Here is a 10,374-nt window from a genome sequence, read left to right as displayed (position 1 = left end):
TTTTTTTTTTTTTTTTTTTTTTTGAAAACAGACTATTTTTCTTTTCTAGCTGGAATTGTACGTTGGAATAAGAAAGTAAGAAAGTGGATGTTATATTTTATATGCTCACGTTCGGCACACCAATTGCAACACACATTTTATGGCCACCACGTCTTTACAGCTGGTGCGGAACGTTCATTTCGACGAATTTAACTGGTGACTATGATCGCCTGTTCAAAATTCATGCGCTTCGTCCCGAAATATCCGGAACGTTCCGACTATTTCGACGAATAATTTGAAAATATCGCGAGAAAATATTCGAGAAAAATTGGACTCGTAGTAGACTATAATAATTATAATATCCAAGGTAAAAGAGTCTTGAATTTTCGAAAAACTGTCGAAAAGTCACTGAAACGCGCACAATAGAACTTTATCTATCTGACAAGCAACCGAAGCTGTAGACATCAGCATCGCGTAATAATAACGATGATAATGGAACTTCATTTATCCAAACTCAATTTATCGGAATGAAATTTTCATCAATACCCGATTAAACGAAGCTGTCCTCCTATTATTTGAACTTGCATCGAGCATCATTTCAATTATATGAACGTTTGTAACGGATTGGAAAATAGAATATAACGCAATAAATTAATACATTACGTAAATCACGAAAAATAAGCTGTATTAAATCTACTTATCTTAAAAAAAGAATAAAAATTTTAAAATAATTGATGATTTCCTATTATGCAAATCTATCCAGTTATGATAAATTATATCCTACTATCTATCAAATTTATACTCTATTATCCCCTCTTAATCCCTTGAACATCTCATTATGAAAATTCTTAAATTCATTTATTTTATTCAATGTACGTAAAACTAATATAACGTTAATAAAAAACAAAATCTAAGATTGATATTTGATACAATGATTGATTAATCTTCAAGTAAAAATCGTATCGACACTAGAAAAAGATTAAACAAATTCATAAAATCTTAATAATTAATTTAATTAAAACTTCGTCTTTGGTTAATCGTCGAGATGAAAAATACGAGATTAAAATTTCCCTCTTTAAAAACGAAACGAGTCTTCCAGGAAACGAAGACAGGACAAATGAGCCAGAAATTGGCGGATGTTCTCGTGGGGCTGCGGTACGGGTCGTCGCTATATTTCAAATCCTCGGTGCCCCCCACGCTCAGTGGCGAACCGTAAAATATAGCCGACGTTTCTCGCGTCCAGAATACGCGAGTTACGGGCTCAAGTTCAAACACTGCTGCTTCGATGCGTTTTTTGGACTTGGATTCTTTTAGATATCGCTGTGCAGCAATGACTTAACTAAAAAATTATGAAATGTTCTACGTCGCTGTAAGATTGTGTAACAATCTTCTATCGAATTTTTGGAAGAGTATCGAAAGATTCTATCATTAATACAAATTGGAGTAATAATAATTTTTTTTCTTAAAAATCTTTTAAATAAATCGAGGATTCGAACGAAATAAAAGGGAAGAGTTAAAAGTAAGATTTGAGCGAACGTTATAATCCTATTTTATACACGTAATCTTGAATTACGGGAATAATTTTTATTCGAAATTACAAGTAATTTTTATTCTTGTGTACAATGTAAGGAAAAGAAAGCAGGAAGAGATGTTAAAAACGAAGTGTGGCGGTGAAGAGAAAATAGGATGATTCATTAGAATGGTTTAAAATTCTGGCTGATTTATTAGGAGAGTGATTATTCAGGATCTTCGATGATTTATTACAAAAGTGGTATTTAGGATTTCGTCTGATTTATTAGGACGATGATCATGAACGAGGATTCTAACTGATTTATTAATACGATATATTTCCTTTTTTTTGGGGAGGGAAATTTCAAATTTCCTCTAGTTTACGGTTCTCTGACAACTTGGCTGTCCTGTTCAGCTGTGCAGCCGAGCATAGTTAACGATAGAGTGACATTTCGCTACTCGAAAGTGTGTATTTCTACGATAACGCGGTTTGATATGGGTGCCACAAATTGGAGAAATGGTGCGCAGAGATGGTGGAGTTCGAAAGTTGGATGCCGAGGACTGGAAAGCTGGTGGAATAGACTAGTCGAGATCTTGGGGATTATGAAAGTGGTTGGGGAAGGTTTCGGAATCGTTGCGTCGAATCTTTAAGGATTGTCTAAAGTTATTTAAAGCCATAGGATTTGGGATAGAGAGAAATATCAAAGTTGTTGAAGATTGTGGAACAAAAGAGGCGAGAATCGCGAAATACGATTAAGATAAGAAGTGATAGAATGTGTCAATAGAAATCTAAAATCTAGGGTTTAAGAGATGATAGAATTCCTTGTACATTGGATAATTTTCTTAATAATTCGATAATAATTCATCTAATTTAACTTTTAAATTTATGAATTTTTCAATTACTGATGATTTTAAATTATTAACCAGAATAATGTATCAAAAGGATTGCGATGAATACGAAATTTGAGTGAAAAGTTGAGTATCGATTACAAGTTTTTCATCTCGTCAAATAAAATAACAAGTATATTTAATGTGATTATTATTAAATTTTATATGTTCCAACAAACTTTTATAAACACACTCTATGTAACTATGACAGTTACTGAACTCTGACAGTCACTGTGAAGTCTCTAAATAACTGATCCTCCAACTCCTAATTCTGACTGTCACTCAACCAGCTTTCGTAAACATTATCCTCAACAACTTATATACATTACATATACTTTTTCCTCTAATTTTCTTAATATAATCGTTTTAAGAACATTCGAATATTCTTCTTTAAAGTTTAACATCAGAAAACCTGAATCGAATTTTGACTTGTTCATTATAAATTCTATTATCCTTATACAAGCAATACGAGAGAACTTCATTTATGTAAACTACAAGCATCTAACGCAAACTTAAATAACTTATAACTCAATAAATAAGTCCCAACTCACATATTTGTACATAAACTTTATAGAATCGATCCTTCAAATACATATCATATATTAACGTCCTGTAAATTATACATAATTGGACAACAAGATTTTTCTTTGTAACAAGATTCTTAAATGCAATTAAATACAATTGATACTTGGCTGGAGTTAAATTATCGTAGTAAAATTTTTCAATCGAAGAAGTTGAAGATAGGAATAATTGTAACAACGTATCGAAGATATTAAGGTCTATAATCTCGGTTTACTCTTATCATCTTATTGTCCATTGGATTGCATCTGATTACAACGATTTTCCCTATGGTCTCGAATTTCTGCGATATTGGATTTTACTATCCTAATGTCTCCTATACAGAAGCCTTGTAACTTCGATACCATATCAGAGAATACCTCCATGCTGCTATCGAATTCTTCGACCTATTTTTCTTTCCATCACAACTTCCGCAACCGTGATATCTCTCTTATCAAGTTTTTTGAGATTCTTTCGTATCGAAGCCAACAATCGTGGAATCACTATCGCATTTTACGATCTAAAACTATATCCTTATCGATAAATCTCGTTTCGAACTGTGCTTTCCTTATTCAACACGTATTCGCCTTCGAAGAATATTGGAATGACCCACAAAAATCAAACAAATGTCATAATCAAAAATTGCTTCGAACGATAAAAATGAAAATCGAAGATTAATTTAAACCTTGAAATGATTTAAAAAGGAGAAAAATTGAAAATCTCAGAAAAATCGACGATTGTTCTAAATCCATAAAAAAAAAAAAAAATGGAAATCGAAAAGTGCTGCTCTGAATTTCGAAGGGAAACGATCGAAAGTTATTTCAAAAAATGAAACCTAGAATATAGTTTCAAATCTCAAAAGGAAAATTGCTTCAAATCCCAAAGAAGGAATGAAATATAATTCCAAATTTAAAAATGCGAAAATTGAAAAACTAGCAAAAGGTTTCTATCGGATGGAGGAATGGAAGGAGCAGATGGGCCGCGATTTGTCTAGGTGGATGGGATTCGAAATCGAGGAGAAATTCGTCGTTTCACCCTGCAATCGATCCGTGATGGATGGTCGCGGAAAGTTTTCCAGCCTTTGTGACCGATCGTGAACGAGGTTTATCGATCCGATCGAGGATCTATCCTGGCTTCGATTCGAAAATACGAAAAAAAGAAAACGCAAGGAAATAATTATCATAGATGGTGGTCGTTAGGTCGAAATGCGGGCAGGTATCCCCCAGATTTTCGAGTTCTGTCGAATTAACGATCCTTTTCGATCTTAATTGGCAATCGAACCTTTATGGTCTCCATGCATTTTCATGGTAGAATTTCACTTCGATTTTTCGACTATTTTTACCTTTCTGCGATTCGATTTCTGTAAAATGAAGCGTAACGTTGAGAAGAGAATTTTAGTTAATGCAAATGAATTTAACTCCACCAGAATTTCGATGTATGGAACATTGAAAGATTAAAAAAAGAAACAAACCTCAATATTATTAAAAATTTTACATAGCTGAAAATTGATTGAAGTCATATCGAAAATATAATCTTACTTTGAAAATGAGTTTCTAAATTATTCTAAATTATTCTTCTATTTCTTGAAGTTCATAAGAAATTAAAGATCACCTTCTTTTCTTGAAAATTATTGGAAATGCAAAAAATTGATACACCTATATAAAGAACGACAAAACTTTTCTCTCTTCTTTTTTCAATTTAATATTTATCATTTTTTTTTTTTTTAGAAAAATGCTATCTTATGAACTTGTATATACAAAATATAAGCATAATATATAATTGTATATGTATATATTTCCATCCAAAGGAAAATTTGAGGAAATTAGTTAAAGAAAAGTCAAGGTGTTTCCGCGGAGGAAGCAGAGAAGAGTATGCCAATCGGAAACACGAGATGAAAGGAGCGGGAACACAAAGAAATTGGGTGTAACTGTGAACGTAAGAGAACGGTAAATGGCGAAATGCGGGCAACTCGACGAGTTAATTGCGTCGGAGAGAGCTAATGCAGTGGATGTACATTATCCATAATTCACGTCTACCTTCTGCCTCCACGAACTTAACTGATGCAAAATGCTCGGTTATAATTTTCGCCTCGCCACGCCTCGAAACATCACTCTTATTTACGACTTTTGTTATTTCCTTCCCTCCCTGTCGAGAATTGAAAATCGTGAACGATATCGCGCTCATCTCAGTTTCCATTTTTCCGGTTTAAATCGACGTCGAATCGTATGTATGTATTATGATAAAGTCTAGCTCGATTCTTTGAATACAAAGAAATTTTTACGTAGATGTTTGAGAAATAGTGAAATATATATATATAGGATATTAATATATTCGTGCAATACTTATAGAGAGACGATTCTAAAAGACAAATCAAAGAGGAAAGTATATAAAAATATTAGTTGAAAATTATTTATTGAGTTATATAAATAATTTAAGTTTGAGAAAGAGAGAGAGATAATAAAAAGTTACTATAAAAAAGAATAATAATATTATTCTTTTTTATAATAAATGTAGAAAATCTGCTAGAAATTAATTAAAGAGAATTACGAGAACTATTTGCTATATTGATTCCAATTTTGTGAACTTTATTCAGAAAAATTGTTAACTCCTCGATTTTCGATTAATTTCTAATTGTTAAATGTTTTATCAAACATTTAAACATATCATTAATATTCATCGTCTAATATTCTATTCTATATAATTTTCAGAGAAATTTGATACTGAATTATCCTTTCAAACACGCGATGCGCCTATAACTTTCTTCAAGAAAATCTTCTTAAGCTTATATTGCAATCATAAATTTATCATTCTATGGGTCAAAACTATATTACCACGAATAAGGATCGTAAAATGGAAACACGCACATCGGTAATCATAAGATTATATCCTTTTATGGCTGACTCTTTTGATCGACCCACACCCCTCGCTCATTAAACAACCTAATTCGTTAATCTTCTAACCACGGTCGATGGTCAAAGAAATGTAGTGAAGACAAGTAAAAGATTCATCGATTTATGCTCGGATAATCTTACATAAAAGAAGTTAGAAGATGAAAGTTCAGCAGGAAAATCAATCGACTTAAGACACCGCCCGCAATAATCGACATTACCCTTGAATTTACAATAATCAATCAGAATAAGATTGAGTCAGAATATTCTATAAAATTCTAGGATTAAATTATCAACTATTGTTAATATTCGCGTTCAATCGTACGTTAATATAATTACCTTTCAATCTCTCATGGAAAGCTAGATAAACACATTTTGGATGATTGAATGTCTTCTAGAGATGTCTGTGGAGTTTCTCCGAATGAAGTGTGTATAGATAAGTGATTAAATGAGTGAATAAGAAACGAAAAGACAGAGAGAGATAGAAGATGTTTTAAGATGAAAAATGAAAGAAATAGCAAATTTGATATTATAGTAATATTATAATTTTATTAAAGAAATGCGAGAGAGAAAGAGAGACAAAGAATGTCTTTGGATAAAGAATGAGAGAAACTAAGCAAACTTAACATCGTTGTGATTTTATTAAACGAATAAGTGCCATTTATTTAAAAAAAAAATCTTTGAACTGGTTCAAGTTTATTAAATCAAAGAACTACAAAGGATAAGGAAAATTTGTTCATCTAGCTTTTTCTTCATAGAATAATATGAATACGAATAATATGCGAATAAAAAATATTTCCATAATAATTTATTATTTGCAGAAATAATGTGTAATTTAATTGCACATTAAAAATTTTCAATAATGTACAACAAAGGAATGATACAAAAAAATTTAGAGCCAAAAAAATATTCACACATTTGGAAAAAAAATTAAATTCTTTAAAAAAGTTACGAAAAATTTATTTATAAAAAACCATTTATTACTACTCGAATATATTATATATTATTACTCGAAATAATTTAATTTTTGTATCATTTGCGTATTACAGTTTCTTAATAATGTGTTTCAAAGTACTGTGTCCTGTTTCAGTCTGTTTTCATATCTATAACTAATTGAATTTAGAAACTTAACCAAAAGTTAGGTTAGAACTTTGTAACCTCAAAAGATCTTAATCCTTTTAATCCTCTGTAAAAAATTTATTTATTTAAGTAAAATTTTTATTAATATCTAGCATTAATTTTTAACTAATAAAAAATCAATATAAGATCCAACGTAAAAATTAATAAAAATCAAAGATTAAAAGGAAATCTCATCGAAGTATCATTCGGTATACCATTACGAAAGATCACGTATCATTGATTCGAATTCAAAGACATACCATAACATAAATACGGAATTCGTTCTAGCACGAGAAACGTGGAATAGAAAAGATGGTATTTTAACAATGATGCAAGGGTTGTGAATGAAAAATAGAAGGGTGCGCGATGTATATTGCGGATTAACGGCAACGAAATGCAGTTCCCTGATAACCGAGATTAGAAAGACGGATGGCCGGTGGCCGCGTTTCCGGATTACAAGCGTATCCAACTTAAATAAATCTAGATTAAATGTAAAAGCATTAACCCCATGATACTTGAACTTCACGTGTATATGAGAACCCCTGTCGCGTTTATGGAATTCCGAATCCATGGGGTGGATTTTGTTTGTTCGATAAGGGTAATGACTCTAGTGATTCCTTATCAATCGAAATGTTATAAATATCAATGACTAGATTTAATTGTATTTAACTCTGCCTATGTTTTTTAGATTGTTTTCGATCTAATAATTTAATGAATTCTATAATCTAATGAATTTGGTTATGTTTATTTTAAATGAAAGTTTTTTCTTTGCATGTAAAAGAATAGATAATTTATTATTAAAGAAAGAAAGATTAAAAATTAATATTTATATCAAAAAGATAGAAAAATTATGGAATAATTAAGTGAAAATCAGTATTGAATCAATAATTGAGTCAAAATTATTTAAAAATTATTTAGCAAGAAATAAAAAATTTTGCAATTTAATCTTTACTTTAATCATAAATCAATGAAATATTATTTTCATATTTAATAAATTAACAATTATAATATTTCATTCATCTAATGAAATTATAAACATAATATATCGAAGCGAGAAATTTAATGACTCAACTATTATATCGATTAAATTAATTATATATCATATCGATTTAATTTAACCGGCATATTATCATGAAGGATTAAATAATAAAAAAATAAAAGAATTTGCCAATTTAAACGTATTGAAATAACCAATTATCTCGTTCGAATTAATTTTCAACATGCATGCGTGAAATTATTAATCAATCTACGATAAAAACGATCGTTAATAGATTTCTCGAACTCAGAAAAAAAGAATCGAGAGAAAAATCAATGGGAACCATTATGATGAAACGTTTTGTTTCGTTCAATTTGTTTCGTTTCATTAATATCAATTCCCATTGCATCATTTTCATAAATCACAAAATTTATTCTCACGAATAAGTTAAAAGAAAAAAAAGCGTATAAAGAAGGTTTTAAAACAAAAGATAAGATAATGCGAATCGAAAATTATCTTACATAACCTACAAATATTGAAATATATTACGATGTATTACAAGTGATAAATTTAAATTAATTATTCATACAACACTAAAATTGGTACAGTAATATTTTAATATCATGTGAATCATTAACTTAAATCTATCATTTGCATAGATATATGTCACTCATTTGAAAATAAAACTTTCGAAATTTATTCTCGATATTATTTTTCACAAATGAACACTATATTTAGAATCATGGTAACTTTCACTTTTAAAGCAATATCGATTAATGATTTTCAAGAATTTTACGTTCAAATGTATCTGCATTTTTAAAAAAGAATTCTTTACGTACAAAAAAGGAAGGTAAAATCATAAAAGAAGAATGTATAGATGTTTAAAGACGTAAAAAACACAATTTTCTTTGACATGCAGAGGAAGAAACGTAACGACCTGTTTTCGCCACGAGAAAAAGAGAACCAAGATTAAATTTTCTCCGACTTCGTCCAAACACGATTTTGCGAGGAAACACTCTTAACCTCGTTTCTCTTTGCTTTACTTTAAATCAGAATCGCGATGCGTAAAGTACGGATATTCTACGCATCAAGAACATTAGAATATAGGTTAGTTATTCGTTTCTAATTTTATGAAATATATATTTATTTTAATATGCATATTATATCTTAATTTATAATAAAAACGATCTATTTTATCTAAAAAAAAAGTGCAAAATCTTATTTCTTTTATATTTAAAATCTTTAATAAGTAATTTTTTTAAAATACCTTAGCTTCTTTCCTTGTCTTCTTTTCTTGTCTCCTGAGTTTTATTGAATAATAATTCACAACACTTTTACAATAAGATAATACTATTTGGTATCACACTCACAATCATAATTATTTAAATAATTCACTTAAAAGTTTTAAAAACTTCACTCACGAATCCAATCACGAAAATCAATAATTTAATCTCAACGAAGTATTAACCTTGGATTTTATCTTTCGAAAAATTTCTAACGGTCAAAACGTCAACGGTCAAATCGTTCCCTCTCTATTGATTCCAACTAGGAAGCCAATATATTTTTAAGTGAGTCATCTTGTTTCTGTTTATAAATAAAGTTTAACTTGTACGAACGTACATCAGGCTCGCGAGAGGTAATCCTTCTAATTAACTGTAGTATAACATCGGTATCCTGGCGAGTAACGTTCTTGTGACGCAGTTAGATTAAGGTACTACGCATATAAATATTTCTTTATAATTTTATACGAACGTATATAATTTGATAATTTTATACATATAGAATGATTTTCTTATTAGTAAACTCAAAATCAACACTTAATATAACAGAATTAACTTCATTTTTGTATGTAATAATAATCGATGAAATGGTTAAATTTGTCATTCTGTATCGACATTATATTATTGATTACTATAGTAGAGTCGACTGTATATATTTGTAATGTTCATAACGTTCCAGCTATACATATTCTTATTAGTAAATTCAAAATCAACACTTAATATAACAGAATTAACTTCATTTTTGTACGTAATAATTTATCGATGAAATGGTTAAATTTATCATTCTGTATCGACATTGCATTATTGATTACTATAGTAGAGTCGACTGTATGTATTTATAACGTTCACAATGTTCCAAGCTATACATATTCTTATCAGTAAACTCAAAATCAACACTTAATATAGCAAAGTTAACTAACATTTTTGTACGTAATAATTTGTCGATGAAATGATTAAATTTGTCATTCTGTTATCGACATTGTATTATTGATTACTATAGTAGAGTCGACTGTATGTAATTGTAACGTTCACAACGTTCCAAGCTATTCATAGATATAAGATTATTAGATATTTAAGCTATGGTATTACTTTTGAGAGAATCATTCAAATTTTGTAATAATACGATGCATGATATAATCATAAAATTGAATTGATTATTATTTTTTAAATTGTCCAT

The 10,374-nt window shown here is 29.6% G+C and overlaps 1 protein-coding gene and 1 long non-coding RNA gene across 4 annotated transcripts in view; one reads left to right on the top strand and one right to left on the bottom strand.

The window, feature by feature from the left end:
* The window catches only part of LOC102672479 (proteoglycan Cow), a 187,571-nt gene that overhangs the window by 93,951 nt on the left and 83,246 nt on the right, over positions 1-10,374 (top strand). Inside the window, exon 1 of one of the 3 annotated variants that reach the window (XM_031508772.1) lies at positions 9,556-9,628. The exons of the other annotated variants lie outside the window; for them this stretch is intronic. The gene's annotated coding sequence lies outside the window, so the exon portion shown is untranslated. Of the gene's footprint in view, positions 1-9,555; positions 9,629-10,374 lie in introns of those variants that run through there. 3 annotated transcript variants of the gene reach the window in all.
* On the bottom strand, positions 1,278-9,571 carry LOC116185114. The gene is made up of 2 exons (XR_004149897.1): positions 9,185-9,571; positions 1,278-1,318 (listed from the first exon to the last, which is right to left on the bottom strand). It is a non-coding gene; the product is annotated as an uncharacterized LOC116185114 (long non-coding RNA).

This window comes from Apis dorsata, unplaced genomic scaffold (assembly GCF_000469605.1).
Source record: "Apis dorsata unplaced genomic scaffold, Apis dorsata 1.3 scaffold_99, whole genome shotgun sequence".
Classification (NCBI taxonomy): Eukaryota; Metazoa; Arthropoda; class Insecta; order Hymenoptera; family Apidae; genus Apis; species Apis dorsata.
The sequence above is the reverse complement of the archived record's forward strand: the minus strand, read 5'-3'. Positions and strand labels throughout refer to the sequence as shown.